This window comes from Aethalodelphis obliquidens, unplaced genomic scaffold (assembly GCF_003676395.1).
Source record: "Aethalodelphis obliquidens isolate GAN/ISIS:26980383/991018 unplaced genomic scaffold, ASM367639v1 scaffold52, whole genome shotgun sequence".
Taxonomy (NCBI): Eukaryota; Metazoa; Chordata; class Mammalia; order Artiodactyla; family Delphinidae; genus Aethalodelphis; species Aethalodelphis obliquidens.
In genome coordinates, this window is record NW_020837996.1 from 11116481 (window position 1) to 11126984 (window position 10504).

The window sequence follows — 10504 nt, forward strand, 5'->3', positions numbered from 1 at the left end:
CATACCGCAAAAAAAAAAAAAAAAAAAAAAAAACTTTTTTCCATACTTTCTATGTGACTTATTACTATAATTTAAAAAGTACGAAGTAGTTGAAATAGAGACCAAAACAAGCATATCCAAAATCAAACTCATAGTAAGAGTTTGAGAAAATTAAGTCTACCCTTTACTTTGGAGTTGATGAATAAAGGGATAATCCAGAAATATTGTCATGATAGCAGTGCATCTACTATGTCATGATATTAGTGCATCATGATACCAGTGAAAGAAAGCACATATAACACTTTCTTGCACTGTTTTCTAAAAGCACATTGTACGTGTCTCTTTTTTTATTGCTTCCTTATCTCATCATATTAACATTTTAAAATGCCTTTCTTTCTTCTTTTGCTTAAATGCAAGCAAGACCTTTGTATCACAGCACTGACACATAGAAGTTCCCTAAATATATGTTAGAGGAATGAATGAGTTACCAATGTGCTTTAAAAAAATAAATAACAGCATGAAATTAACAGAAACTAGAGGAAACAGGAACAAAACAGGGACTCTCCTTATACCACAAGATCTTTTGATGAGATCTATGAATGAATTGTTTAGGCTTTTAAATAAATATTTATTAAGCTTCAATCTTGTGCTAGGTAGTTGGAGGAATTTTTTAAAAATCAGATTATCTGAGCTCAGGAATGAAGAGGAGGAACCAAGATGGCAGAGTAGAAGGACATGCTCTCACTCCCTCTTGCAAGAACACCAGAATCACAACTAGCTGCTGGATAAACATCGACAGGAAGACACTGGAACTCACCAAAAAAGATACCCCACATCCAAAGACAAAGGAGAAGCCACAATGAGATGGTAGGAGGGGCGCAATCACAGTAAAATCAAATCCCATATCTGGTGGGTGCGTGACTCACAGACTGGTGAACACTTATACCACAGAAGTCCACCCACTGGACTGACGGTTCTGAGCCCCACGTCAGGCTTCCCAACCTTGGGGTCCAGCAACGAGAGGAGGAACTCCTAGAGAATCAGACTTTGAAGCCTAGTGGGAATTGATCGCAGGACTTCCACAGGACTGGAGGAAACAGAGACTCCACTCTTGGAGGGCACACACAAAATAGTGTGCACATCAGGACCCAAGGGAAGGAACAGTGACCCCGGGGCAGGCTGAACCAGACCTACCTGCTAGTGTTGGAGGGTCTACTGCAGAGGCGGGGGTTGGCTCTGCTTCACCGTGGGGACAAGGACACTGGCAGAAGTTCTGAGAAGTACTCCTTGGCGTGAGACCTCCCAGAGTTTGTCATTAGCCCCACAAAAGAGCCCAGGTAGGCTCCAGTGTTGGGTTGCCTCAGGCCAAAAAACCAACAGGGAGGGAACCCAGCCCCACCCATCAAAGTCAAGTGGATTAAAGTTTTACTGAGCTCTGCCCACCAGGGCAACAGTCAGCTCTACCCACCACCAGTCCCTCCCATCAAGCCTCTTAGATAGCCTCATCCACCAGAGGGCAGACAGCAGAAGCAAGAAGAACTACAATCCTGCAGCCTGTGGAAGGAAAACCACATTCACAGAAAGACAGACAAGATGAAAAGGCAGAGGGCTATGTACCAGATGAAGGAACAAGATAAAACCCCAGAAAAACAACCAAATGAAATGGAGATACACAATCTTCCAGAAAAAGAATTCAGAATAATGATAGTGAAGATGACCCAGGACCTCGGAAAACAAAAGGAGGTAAAGATTGAGAAGATGCAAGAAATGTTTAACAAAGACCTAGAAGAATTAAAGAACAAACAGAGATGAACAATACAATAACTGAAATGAAAACTACACTAGAAGGAATCAATAGCAGAATAACTGAGGCAGAAGAACGGATAAGTGACCTGGAAGACAGAATGGTGGAATTCACTGCTGTGGAACAGAATAAAGAAAAAGGAATGAAACGAAATGAAGACAGCCTAAGAGACCTCTAGGACAACATTAATCGCAACAACATTTGTAGGGGTCCCAGAAGGAGAAGAGAGAGAGAAAGGACCTGAGAAAATATTTGAAGAGATTATAATCAAAAAATTCCCTAACATGGGAAAGGAAATAGCCACCCAAGTCCAGGAAGTGCGGAGAGTCCCACACAGGATAAACCCAAGGAGAAACACGCCAAGACACACAGTAATCAAACTGGCAAAAACTAAACACAAAGAAAAACTACTGAAAGCAGCAAGGGAAAATGACAAATAACATACAAGGGAACTCCCATAAGGTTAACAGCTGATTTCTCAGCAGAAACTCTACAAGCCAGAAAGGAGTGGCATGATATACTTAAAGTGATGAAAGGGAAGAACCTACAACCAAGATTACTCTACCCAGCAAAGATCTCATTCAGATTCCATGGAGAAATCAAAAGCTTTACAGACAAGCAAAAGCTAAGAGAATTCAGCACCACCAAGCCAGCTCTACAATAAATGCTAAAGGAACTTCTCTAGAGAGGAAACACAAGAGAAGAAAAGGACCTACAAACCAAACCCAAAACAATTAAGAAAACAGTCATAGGAACATTCATATCAATAATTACCTTAAACGTGAATGGATTAAATACTCCAACCAAAAGACACAGGTTTGCTGAATGGATACAAAAACAAGACACATATATATGCTGTCTACAAGAGACCCACTTCAGACCTAGGGACACATACAGACTGAAAGTGAGGGGATGGAAAAAGATATTCCATGCAAACGGAAATCAAAAGAAAGCTGGAGTAGCAATACTCATATCAGATAAAATAGACTTTAAAATAAAGAATGTTACAAGAGACAAGGAAGGACACTATGTAATGATCAAGGGATCAATCCAAGAAGAAGATATAACAATTGTAAATATATATGCACCCAACATAGGAGCACCTCAATACATAAGGCAAATGCTAACAGCTATAAAAGAGGAAATCAACAAAAACACAATAGTAGTGGGGGACTTTAACACCGCACTTACACCAATGGTCAGATATCCAAAATGAAAATAAATAAGGAAACAGAAGCTTTAAATGACACAATAGACCAGATAGATTTAATTGATATTTATAGGACACTGCAACCAAAACCAGCAGATTACACTTTCTTCTCAAGTGCATATGAAACATTCTCCAGGATTCATCACATCTTGGGTCACAAATCAAGCCTCAGTAAATTTAAGAAAATTGAAATCATATCAAGCATCTTTTTGACCACAACACTATGAGATTAGAAATGAATTACAGGGAAAAATCGTAAAAAACACAAACACATGGAGACTAAACAATACATTACTAAATAACCAAGAGGTCAATGAAAAAATCAAAGAGGAAATCAAAAAATATCTAGAGACAAATGAAAATGAAAACACGACAATCTAAAACCTATGGGATGCAGCAAAAGCAGTTCTAAGAGGGAAGTTTATAGCTATACAAGCCTACCTCAAGAAACAAGAAAAAGCTCAAGTAAACAATCTAACCTTACACCTAAAGGAACTAGAGAAAGAAGAACAAAGAAAACCCAAAGTTAGCAGAAGGAAAGAAATCATAAAGATCAGAGCAGAAATAAATGAAATAGAAACAAAGAAAACAATAGCAATGATCAATAAAACTAAAAGCTTCTTCTTTGAGAAGATAAACAAAACTGATATACCATTAGCCAGACTCATCAAGAAAAAGAGGAAGAGGACTCAAATCAATAAAATTAGATATGAAAAAGGAGAAGTTACAACAGACACTGCAAAAATACAAAGCATCCTAAGAGACTACTACAACCAACTCTATGCCAATAAAGTGGACAACTTGGAAAAAATGGACAAATTCTTAGAAAGGTATAACCTTCCAAGACTGAACCAGGAAGAAACAGAAAATATGAACAGACCAATCACAAGTAATGAAATTGAAACTGTGACTAAAAATCTTCCAAAGAACAAAAGTCCAGGACTGCTTCACAGGTGAATTCTGTCAAACATTTAGAGAAGAGCTAACACCCATCCTTCTCAAACTCTTCCAAGAAACTTGCAGAGGAAGGAAAACTCCCAAGCTCATTCTATGAGGCCACCATCACCCTGATACCAAAACCAGACAAAGATACTACAAAAAAAGAAAATTACAGACCACTATCAGTCATGAATATAGATGCAAAAATCCTCAACAAAATACCAGCAAACAGAATCCAGCAACACATTAAAAGGATCATACAACATGATCAAGTGGGATTTATCCGAGAGATGCAAGGATTCTTCAATATATGCAAATCAATCAATGTGATACACCATATTAACAAATTGAAGAATAAAAACCATATGATCATCTCAATAGATGCAGAAAAAGCTTTTGACAAAATTCAACACCCATTTATGATAAAAACTCTCCAGAAAGTGGGCACAGAGGGAACCTACATCAACATAATAAAGGCCGTATACGACAAACCCACAGCAAATATTATTCTCAATGGTGAAAAACTGAAAGTATTTCCTCTAATATCAGGAACGAGACAAGGATGTCCACTCTCACAACTATTATTCAACACAGTTTTGGAAGTCTTAGCCATGGCAATCAGAGAAGAAAAAGAAATAAAAGGAATACAAATTGGAAAAGAAGAAGTAAAACTGTCACTGTTTGCAGATGACATGATACTATACATAGAGGATCCTAAAGATGCCACCAGAAAACTACTAGAGCTAAACAATGAATTTGGTAAAGTTGCAGGATACAAAATTAATGCACAGAAATCTCTTGCATTCCTATACACTAATGATGAAAAATCTGAAAGAGAAATTAAGGAAACACTCCTATCTACCACTGCAACAAAAAGTAAAATACCTAGGAATAAACCGACCTAGGGAGACAAAAGACCTGTATGCAGAAAACTATAAGACACTGATGAAAGAAATTAAAGATGATACCAACAGATGGAGAGATATACCATGTTCTTCGATTGGAAGAATCAATATTGTGAAAATGACTGTACTACCCAAAGCAATCTACAGATTCAATGCAATCCCTATCAAATTACCAATGGCATTTTTTACAGAACTAGAACAAATCATCTTAAAATTTGTATGGAGACATAAAAGACCCCGAATAGCCAAAGCAGTCTTGAGAGAAAAAAACGGAGCTGGAGGAATCAGACTCCCTGACTTCAGACTATACTAAAAAGCTACAGTAATCAAGACAATATGGTACTGGCACAAAAACAGAAGCAGATCAGTGGAACAAGATAAAAAGCCCAGAGATAAACCCACGAACCTATGGTCAACTAATCTATGAAAAAGGAGGCAAAGATATACAATAGAGAAAAGACAGCCTCTTCAATAAGTGGTGCTGGGAAAACTGGAGAGGTACATGTAAAAGTATGAGATTAGATCACTCCCTAACACCATACACAAAAATAAGCTCAAAATGGATTAAAGTCCTAAATGTAAGGCCAGAAACTATCAAACTCTCAGAGGAAAACATAGGCAGAACACTCTATGACATAAATCACAGCAAGATCCTTTTTGACCCACCTCCTACAGAAATGGAAATAAAAACAAAAATAAACAAATGGGACCTAATGAAACTTCAAAGCTTTTGCACAGCAAAGGAAACCATAAACAAGATGAAAGACAACCCTCAGAAATGGGAGAAAATATTTGCAAATGAATCAACAAAGGATTAATCTCCAAAATATATGAACAGCTCATGCAGCTCATATTAAAAAAACAAAGAACCCAATCCAAAAATGGGCAGAAGACCTAAATAGACATTTCTCCAAAGAAGATATACAGATTGCCAACAAACACGTGAAACGATGCTCAAAATCACTAATCATTAGAGAAATGTAAATCAAAACTACAATGAGGTAGCACCTCACACCAGTCAGAATGGCCATCATCAGAAAATCTATAAACAACAAATGCTGGAGAGGCTGTGGAGAAAAGGGAACCCTCTTGCACTGTTGGTGGGAATGTAAATTGATACAGCCACTATGGAGAACAGTATGGAGGTTCCTTCAAAAACTAAAAATAGAATTACCATATGATCCAGCAATCCCACTACTGGGCATATACCCAGAGAAAAACATAGTTCAAAAAGACACATGCACCCCAATGTTCACTGCAGCACTATTTACAATAGCCAGGTCATGGAGGAAACCTAAATGACTATCGAGAGATGAATGGATAAAGAAGATGTGGTACATATATACAATGGAATATTACTCAGCCATAAAAAGGAACAAAATTGAGTCATTTGTTGAGATGTGGACGGATCTAGAGACTGTCATACAGAGTGAAGTCAGTCAGAAAGAGAAAAACAAATATCGTATATTAACGTATGTACGTGGAACCTAGAAGAATGGTACAGATGAACCGGTTTGCAGGGCAGAAATTGAGACACAGATGTACAGAACAGACGTATGGACACTAAGGGGGGAAAACCGCGGTGGGGTGGGGATGGTGGTGTGCTGAATTGGGCAATTGGGATTGACATGTATACACTGATGTGTATAAAACTGATGACTAATAAGAACCTGCAGTATAAAAAAAACAAAACAACTAATACTGCACTTTCTTTGGGTTATTTGTATGGAAATATGTTAATATAAATGTTTCAGACATTACATGAAATTTCTAAAAATCTTATATGTTCTGGTATAATGTTGTAAGTCATAATTCTAGTTATTACTTTAAAATGTATATCTCAGAAATAACTAAATTTCCTTGTCAATTGCATTATTATGAACTTTCATGAAATCTTTAACCGTGGTCATTTTTAAGTCTTTTGTTATTTACAGACAGTTCTGGCTGTACTCTGACTCTTTTGCAAGTATGTTCCTATAAAAGGGTTTCATCTTCAAGGAATTCATGGAAAAGACTAACAAGTACAGGTTTCTGGTAACTGACTACACTGCTGAACTGAATGAATAAGCATTTTCAGAACTCTAATGGAAAGCTGATGAACTCATAAAAGTGCTAACAAAAGATCAAGATGAAAAAACAAATTAATTACATGGGACTGAGTGAACTGATGAGGATGATTATAATTTTTGTGACTTTCTGTTTGAATAAAAAAAAAAATCAGATTATTTTCCCTCAAGGAGATTAGAATCATACAAGGGAAAAGAGAGAATTATAAATAACTGCACTAACAAGATCATAGGAGGAAAGAGGCATGGATGGTACCAAGAGTCCGTATCATGGAAGAGTACAGAATATTTACATCCTAAAGAGAATAGAAGGGAAATCTCTGTGGAGAAGAAAGTACTGGCATTGGCTTGAAAGATGCTTGGAAAAAATATGTGGTAAAGAATAGCATGAGTTAAAGATGTACACATATGCATTCTTTGACACCATCAGTAAAAATGAAAAAGGCAGAAAGTGACTAGATGGACCTTTAATTGAACCATTAAAAGCCAACAACTAGCCAGATATTCATTAATTCTTCCAGCAAATATTTATTGAAAGATCCTGGGTATCAGGCACCATGTCCACCACCCTTTCTGGTCTGACCTCTACTCGCCTGTCCACTTCAAATGTTTCTTTTCCCCACCACACATGCCATGTCTTAACCCTCCACTTTTCCTCCTCCTTCCCTCTTCCACTTTCTCCTCCTCCCTTTCATCCCTATGCAACTCATCCAATAAAACTCCCCTTCCAAGTCACTTTTATCAGGTAAATTAATACACCCCGCCGCCTCAGATGCTCTGGGTGGGTGCTCCCCACTGCTACTGCCACTATATATCACAATTAGAGACTAACCAAGAACATCAATACCATTTGGTATCAGTGATTGATGTTTGTATCCACAGTACATCAAATAAAAGTCAATAATAATTTGACAGTCGAGAGAACATTGTTATTAATGGCAGGTGGGTTTGTTAAGGAAGTTTGGTAGATAGAGTCCCAGATGGTTTAAACTACAAAAACACTTTTCAGCTCAGCTTGCTGTGGTGAAGACTGGGCAAAGAATGCAGAAGCAGAAAAACATAATACTGTGTGAGGTTTCTTTATTTCCTCCTTTCTTCCTATTTGTAAAAATGGGTGGGGGAGGGGAGGCATCTGAAAGTATCCCATCACACTGAAGTTTTTCTTTCAGAACTCTCACCCACAACAAATCTCAGCAGACACGGGAACAATTTTCTCCAGGTGAATCAGGTCATTGTACTGAGCTTCCCTTTACAGCAAGGTATGCTAATGGCATTTTGTTCTTTCCTTCACAAAGGGAGCCAGAATATCTGCCTCATTTTCTCTAAACTATTCACATCTCAGCTAATGTCAGATTCTTTCTTGTTCTCATGCTTGGCTACCTCCACGTTGTTGACCTAATAAATCAAACGTACCCAAATGTCCCCAAATGTGGCCAGGAAAGAGAATCTGATTTTTTTTTTTTTTTTAAATAAGCACATACTCGCCAATCATTTAGACTCCTTTGCACTTCTAGCGCTAAGGAGACAGTCCCATTATCTCACGATGTCCCCTGTTAGTTCTCTCTGGTTTTATTAAAACCTTTTCTCTTTCATTAAAATAAAAAGCCCCTGAAAAACTACAGTTACAGATTTTCTGCAACCCACAATTTATGGCTGCTACTTGCAACCTTCAAAAGCTTTTAAAAATAGCATCAGCTCTATTATTCTGTATTATGGTAATTGTAGTAAAGATTTAAGAGGCACTTTAAGACTTTTTAGCTCTACAGTATATTTCTGTTCCAATTTCTTGCTTAGGCATTTGGGAAAGAAGCCTTATTTAAAAGCTTTACCCTCTGCCCTCTGATACACAATTTCCCTCTTAACTAGAGTAACTAGACCTCACCACACAATTAGGGAAGCCAGGTCTCCAATTAGAGCTCAGCAAAACGCGGGGCAAAGCACATCCTTCCAGAAGCCCATTCCATTTATATGCACCTGACAATAATCAAAATTTTTCTCACGTGCTAGGAACCTTTGACCCCTTTGTTATGCTTCACATCCCCTTGTTAACTCCCTACGCCTCCTTTGCTCCCATAGGAAATCAGCGAAGATAATCACAAGATTAAATAACTCCAATGCCACTAGTGCTAAAACGTTCAAAGCCATTAATATGACAAACGCCCAAGTGGCCACAGGGATTTATGTAGCACTGAAATTAAACTGACCTCACCCTATCTTCGACATAGATCTGTTCTTCCTAGTTAACCTGTGTTCTTCTCTTGTTGCCTAGTCTAGGATGGTTGCAATTCAGAACAACCAAGGAGGGGCTTCCCTGGTGGCGCAGTGGTTGGGAGTCCGCCTGCCGATGCGGGGGACACGGGTTAGTGCCCCGGTCCGGGAAGGTCCCACATGCCGCGGAGCGGCTGGGCCTGTGAGCCATGGCCGCTGAGCCTGCGTGTCCAGAGCCTGTGCTCCGCGGCGGGAGAGCCGCCGCAGTGAGAGGCCCGCGTACCCCCCCAAAAAAAAAACAAAAACAAAAAAAAAACAACCAAGGAAACAGCTAATGGAATTTCCACAACTGAGATGAGCATTTTAAACACAATTCCCTCCATATACTACCTTGCTAAGGCATTTGTCTTGGGCACACACCATATGGAAAAACCATGCGTTCCCTGCTCTTTCCCTTCCCTCCTTTAGGATTTCAGTAGCATCTGGACAGCACAAATCTGTAATGGTCCCCAACTCTGCAAAGGACAGAGCCACATCCCAGACTTCCCTTCTGACTCAAGCCTTCCCACTGCAGAGCCACAGTTTTTTATTATGTCAACAGTTATCAGCTGGGGAGCTTTTCACATGAACTTCCTCACTGAGTGCGTTTTCCCCCAACTGCCAGCTTTCTCCCAAAGCAAAAGGATAGCTCTATTCCACACCCATAGTAAATAATCTTAAGTGTTCCCCCCTTGTTTCGCCTTGCTCCAAGTTTCCATGTAAATTTCAGAATAGTGAAACACACAGTGATTCCTGCCCACTGGTATTTTATGATTTTAATTTGCTCAAAAGCTCTGAATTTCATTATATTTTCCCACTTGGTGCATGGGATTTTTACAGTTAACAGATGTTCACTTAATAGAGCCTCCTAGTGAGCAAATCAGTTTTCTCCCTCTGGTATTCATGTAACTTTCTAGTCCTGCAGTAGCTGTTTCTGGCGCCTGCCAAGTTATCTGGCAGTGGAAGCTCAAATTGCAAAGTGCAACAGCTTTTTGGAAATGCTCGTTCCTTTAGTCCCACTCATCCCAACCTGACTCCTTCCTCCTAAACACCATGTTGGAAAGCCCCCAGGGGAAAACGTCAGCCTCAGACCATAGACAGGTTTCACTCACAGATGCAAAGATGTTCTGCACCCAATAAATATTTTCTCAGCCTACGGCCACTGCAAATGCCAAAAATTATAATGCACCCAAAATACTAAAGGAAGAGTTTCCCAAACAGCTGTCCCAGGCCAATCTCCAACTCATCAGTTGTTTGGAGTTTTTTTTACTCAAATATATCTCAGGACATGAAAATAAGTCACAGCATTGAAGAAGAGTCTGCATCCCAGGAATACTGACATGTCTGCTTATAG